Source organism: Rhincodon typus, chromosome 35 (assembly GCF_021869965.1).
Source record: "Rhincodon typus isolate 14 chromosome 35, sRhiTyp1.1, whole genome shotgun sequence".
Taxonomy (NCBI): Eukaryota; Metazoa; Chordata; class Chondrichthyes; order Orectolobiformes; family Rhincodontidae; genus Rhincodon; species Rhincodon typus.
The window spans coordinates 24,403,024-24,408,689 of NC_063366.1; the positions used below are offsets into that span (position 1 = coordinate 24,403,024).

At 44.5% G+C, this 5,666-nt stretch overlaps 1 long non-coding RNA gene across 1 annotated transcript; it reads right to left on the minus strand.

Annotated features, from left to right (window-relative positions):
• Nucleotides 1-2,200: 2,200 nt before the first annotated feature.
• LOC125486987 lies at nt 2,201-5,559 on the minus strand. Its single transcript, XR_007265541.1, has 2 exons — nt 5,471-5,559; nt 2,201-3,694 (listed from the first exon to the last, which is right to left on the minus strand). It is a non-coding gene; the product is annotated as an uncharacterized LOC125486987 (long non-coding RNA).
• Nucleotides 5,560-5,666: the final 107 nt, after the last annotated feature.

Genomic DNA, 5,666 nt, shown 5'->3' on the forward strand with positions numbered 1-5,666 from the left:
GCCCAGGGATGTGCGGGTTAGGGTGGGTTGGCCGTGCTAAATTGTCCTGTAGTGCCCAGGGATGTGCGGGTTAGGGTGGATTGGCCATGCTATATTGTCCCATAGTGTCCAGGGATGTGCGGGTTAGGGTAGATTGGCCGTGCTAAATTGTCCCATAGTGCCCAGGGATGTGCAGGTTAGGGTGGATTGGCCATGCTATATTGTCCCATAGTGCCCAGGGATGTGCAGGTTAGGGTGGGTTGGCCGTGGGGAATGTGGGGTGATGGGGATGGGGTGGAGAGATGGGTCTGGGTGGGATGCTCTTCACTGGCTCAGTATGGACTCGATGGGCCAAGTGGCCTGTAAGGATTTTATGATTGTGATGAGTATGTAAAATATGACCTTTCAAAACAGATAGAGAAATATCATAGGATTATTACTGTACAAAAGGAGGCTATTCAGCCCATTGTTCCTGAACTGGTTCCATCCCTCAGTGCGCAATCTCCTGCCTTTCCCATTATCCCTGCTCCCCATTTCTATCCAAATGTCCCTCTGGAATGCCTCAGTTGAACCTGACCCCCCCGCCCCCCCCACCACCATGTTTCCAGGCAGTACATCCCACACCCTCACTACCCACCGGGTGAGAGAGTCTCTCCTCACTTCACCCTCGCTTCGTTTGTACATCACTTTAAATCTATATCCCTCTCGTTCCTGTTCCTTTTCTGAGCAGGAACAGCTTCTCCCTCCCTCCTCTGTCCAGCCCCCTGCTCGGGATTTGGAAAGCCTCTATCAGATCTCCCTCTCAGCCTCCTTCTGTCCAAGGGGAACAGTCCCATCTTCCCCAATCTATCCTCATCGCTGACATTAACCATCCCTGGAACTGTTGTTGTAAATCGCTTCTGCCCTCTCTCTCCGATGGGTTCACATCTTTCCTATAATGTGGGGCCCACAACTGGATACTATACTCCAGCTGGGGGTCTAACACGGGTCTTGTACAAGTTCAGCATCACCTCCTTGCTCCTGTACTCTGTGCCCCTGTTAATAAAGCTGAGGGCACTGTGTGCTTTATTCACTGCTCTCTTGACCTATCTTTTCACCTTCCGTAATCTGTGCACAGAGACCCCCAGCTCCCCCTGATCCTGCCGCACCCCCTTTAGAAATATACCCACCCTATTTTGTATTGTCTCCCAATGTCCTTCCCATCGAAGTACATCACCTTCCACTTCCCTGTATTGAACCTCATCAGTCCCCTCTCCGGCCTCCTCCGCCACTCTCTGTCTCCTCTCTGCCCACTCTCTGCCTACTGTACCCACTTGGCAATGTCCTTTTGGAGTTCCGCACTGTATCTCCACCCCTTCACAGTTTACAATCCTCCCGAGTCTGGTGTCAGCTGGAAACCTGGAATTTGTCCCCTGTACAACATGATCCAGCTCACTGAAATCACACAAGCATGTGTCCACGATCTCTCCATCCTCCAATTGGCTCCCCCGAAAGCAATCGTGCCTTGTTGTGAACGAGGTCAGAAATCACGCGACACCAGGTTATAGTCCAACAGGTTTATTTGAAAACACAAGCTTTCTGAGCCTCACTCCTTCTTCAGGTGTTAGCGAGAGAGGTGGTATCAGACACAGATGTTATAATTAAAAGATCAAAAGTTCACACCACTAATAAGGATGCAATAAACAAACCTAAGATGCTGTTAAATCTTCAATCAGTTAGAAGGTTTTAATTGATTAATACATATATGTTAATTCCTGAATGTCTTTCAAGCCACTGCCCTGAGAGAAGTAAAGGCTTTTTTCATTGTATCGAAAAGGTGACATTTTAGGTCAGACAATGCATGTTAGGGGTGAGGCCTTGTTTAGAATCTGAGATAACAAGGTATAGAGCTGGATGAACACAGCAGGCCAAGCAGCATCAGAGGAGCAGGAAGGCTGACGTTTCAGGCCTAGACCCTTCTTCAGAAAAAAAAAATCTGGTTGGGTTTTGGTTTGGAGTCACACTGGTGTTAATTCTCAAGTAGGAATTTATAAAGCACCATATTGACCATCTGCCTATAAATTGTGTGCTTTTCGAACAAAATCGAATGTACCTGCAAATGCAAACAATTCTGTCGATTTTGCGATCATTTTCTCCCTCTGTGACATCTGCCAGGGGGTGAAAACCTGCCGAAATCTATCGCCAAAATGGCCTACCGCACATCACGAAATTCAAACTGAGGTGGAGGGAAAACTTTAATTCCAAACAAAACAGTCCCACTCATTGACATACGCGATTGAAAAGTCTACACAGGCAACGTTTTCAAACAAATCTGTCCAGAGATGGACAGAAAACAAAATAAACGGCAAAGAAATCGGAAATAATCGGTAAACGGCTGAAAGTTGCAACAGGCAAATGTCCCTGGAACTGGCTATTCATCAAGAATTTGAAACTCAACAGAGCAATGAAATCCCTTCCTGGGACTGGATAGCGGGAGGTGGATATGTTCTGTTCAGTGGAGAAAAGGATAGCACTGGGTTCAAGTGGCATTGTACCCCTGTTGTGGGGGAGTGTTGGGGGGAACGTTGAGATAGACAGTTTTACTTTGGGATTTGGCTGTTAACAGCCATGAGCCACAAGACGAGAACAATAGGCTATCCATCTTTCTCCTCGACACTCGGTGACAGCAGTGGGGTGTTACCTGGAGCAGAGGGAGACTGCAGAACTGAGCGCTGTTTTTCCGTTGTCCTCCTTCTCAGGCACACAAAGGGGGATTCAGTAAAGCTGCAGTCTGCTCATTATTAGCCAGAAGTCACAAAGGGACCTACGAGGGATTCGAGCGCTCATGGTTAATTCACATCTTATCAAGTCTCTGAGCAGCAGGATTACCATGAGTGCATACTCCTTCAAACAGGTTTCTCTGAGTTCGCTCTCAACAATGAGACGAAATCTTCCCGCTGTATGTTTACAGAGTCTCTGTAAAATACACAGAGATCTCGGCAATATTCCACTGTGTCTTTACGTAATCTCTGTAACATACACAGAGATCTCGGGCAATATTCCACTGTGTCTTTACGTAATCTCTGTAACATACACAGAGATCTCGGGCAATATTCCACTGTGTGTTTACTCAGTCTCTGTAACATACACAGAGATCTCGGGCAATATTCCACTGTGTGTTTACGCAGTCTCTGTAATATACACAGAGATCTCGGGCAATATTCCACTGTGTGTTTACTCAGTCTCTATAATATACACAGAGATCTCGGGCAATATTCCACTGTGTGTTTACTCAGTCTCTATAATATACACAGAAATTTCAAGCAATATTCCATTGCATGGTTTACACAGCCCATATAACTTTTTTAGAGATCACAGGGCAATATTCTAACTGTATGTTTATGGTGTCTCTATAACAAACACAGAGATCACAGGGCAATATTTCTGCTGTATGTTTACACCGTCACTAGAATGTACAGAAATTTTGCCTTCCTAACAGGGTTTTACTGAGGGGCCCAAGTGATTTTTAACCAGCGATTTCAACCTTCAATGCAAATTTCAGAGAATTATTTACACAATCTGTTCAGAAACTATCACATCTACCAAGCTGCTGGAAAAGCACAGGGATTAAACAACAAATACAAGATGAAACAGGAATAATGTGGGTTACTGCTGTAGCACGGAAAATCGTCTGGTCAGAACAGAGAGGATTCACGAGCCCCCATCATAATGACACCTGGAACAGAAATGAAAACAGATTTAGGACATGAGCCACACTACAGGTGACACAGGGATATCTGCACATTGTAATCCTCAGTCATTCTCACTGATGTATGGGAATAAAATAATAATTTGTTCCAAACTGGAGGATTAGCATCTTATTTTACGGTTAGGCACCTTACAGCCTCCAAATTTACCCACCAGTCAGGTGTTGTGTCTTGTTTATGCTGTCCTACAGAACTCACTTGCATTCTGCTATTGACACTCACTCAGTCTAATGCATTGTACCTTGTGATAGAGTTATAGAGATGTACAGCATGGAAACAGACCCTTCAGTACAACTCGTCCATACCGACCAGATATCCTAAACTGATCTAGTCCCACTTGCCAGCTTTTGGCCCATATCCCTCTAAACCCTTCCTATTCACATACCCATTATTACAAAGTTGTGTAGAGTATTCATGAATTGGAAGGCAGGAAGTTAGAATTAATTGGTAAAAATGATTGTGGGGAAAAAGAGTGCTGTGGTCCCTTTAAGAGCTTGAGGTTTGTCTGTGCTTGGAAGTTTTTAAATGCAGGTGCAGAGAGAGCGCCCGAATGGAAATATTTTGTATAGAACAGCCGAGCAGCATTTTTACCAAGACAACAGGTTTGAATTTGGCCAATTAATTTAAACCAAGCACCTAGACACAGAAAGCCAATTGAATTTAAATCTGATGGTGTTGACAACCTGAAACCAATCATATTATAAGAATCTGATTATATCATTATGGGTATATAAGACGAGGGCATCTGGAAAGTAAGAGAGATCCATCCATCAGCTCTCAGAGAAAGCTCATCAAAGGTAATACAGTATTTTAGCTCAAAGTCCTCATTGAAGAAATTATAGAGATAAAACATCCCTGACAGCAGAATTAACAGAAGAATGGTGTTTGTGAAGAGACTGGAGACAACAGAACATTCCAGAAGACTGTCTGTGCAAACTTGGAGAGATTAAGTTATAATTTATTGCTCCTTATTAATTGGGTGTATATGAGTGGGACTTGTTTTGTGTTTAAACAGCATTCCGGTAGAATTTAGACCAGTTAGGGTGTAGTTAGTAGTCTAAGGGGGAATTGTCAGTTTGTTAGTAATTCTGTTAATTTGTTCATTGTTGGGTTAAATAAATAAATTGCTTCCTGTTACTTGTAAAGTGGAGATCAGGGATTTTCTTTCTTTTAACCAGTCTTTGAATAGATTGAGGGGAAAGACAATCTTCTCTGGATGTTTTGGGGATAATTATCAGAGGGGTTCGGCCATTTCCCCATTGTAACACTATCCAGATGCCTTTTAAGTGTTGTAATTGTACCAGCCTCCTCTGGCAGCTCATTCCGTACACACATCACCCTCTGTGTGAAAAAGTTGCCCATTAGGTCCCTTTTAAATTTTTCCCCCTCACCTTAAACTTATGCCCCTCTAGTTCTGGATTCCCCCCATCCCTGGGGAAAAGACCTTGGCTATTTACCCTATCCATGCCCCTCATGATTTTATAAACCTCTATAAGGTCACACTATAAAACAACTATTTTTAGCACACCCTTTGCCTTTAGTTTGATGCTTTAGTTGATCTCCGATCTCACTTCCTGCTCTCTGTCACCTTCACCTCCCCCTCTCCTCTCTGACTGGCATCATCTCCCTGCCTCTGTTCAGTATCAGTGCTCTGGCTCACAGTGGGGAAATGGTGAGCCCTAACTAACTAACTATAGCTGGGCCTGGCTCCCAGGTCCATGGAGAAAGTTCCCCTTTGTACATACCGACAGTTCTTCAACTCCTCTCTGACAGCGCTGTGTTGGTTCAGTTACTTTTCACCTGTAAGACAGGGTGAGAATAGGCACAGACAGTGTGAGAGAATGGCCATGAGCTTCCCCCTACCTGCCCCTATCCCCTGGACCTCATCCTGAGAGTGACACAGGTAGAAGAAGCCTTGTGTCCCTCCCCAGATCTCACTGT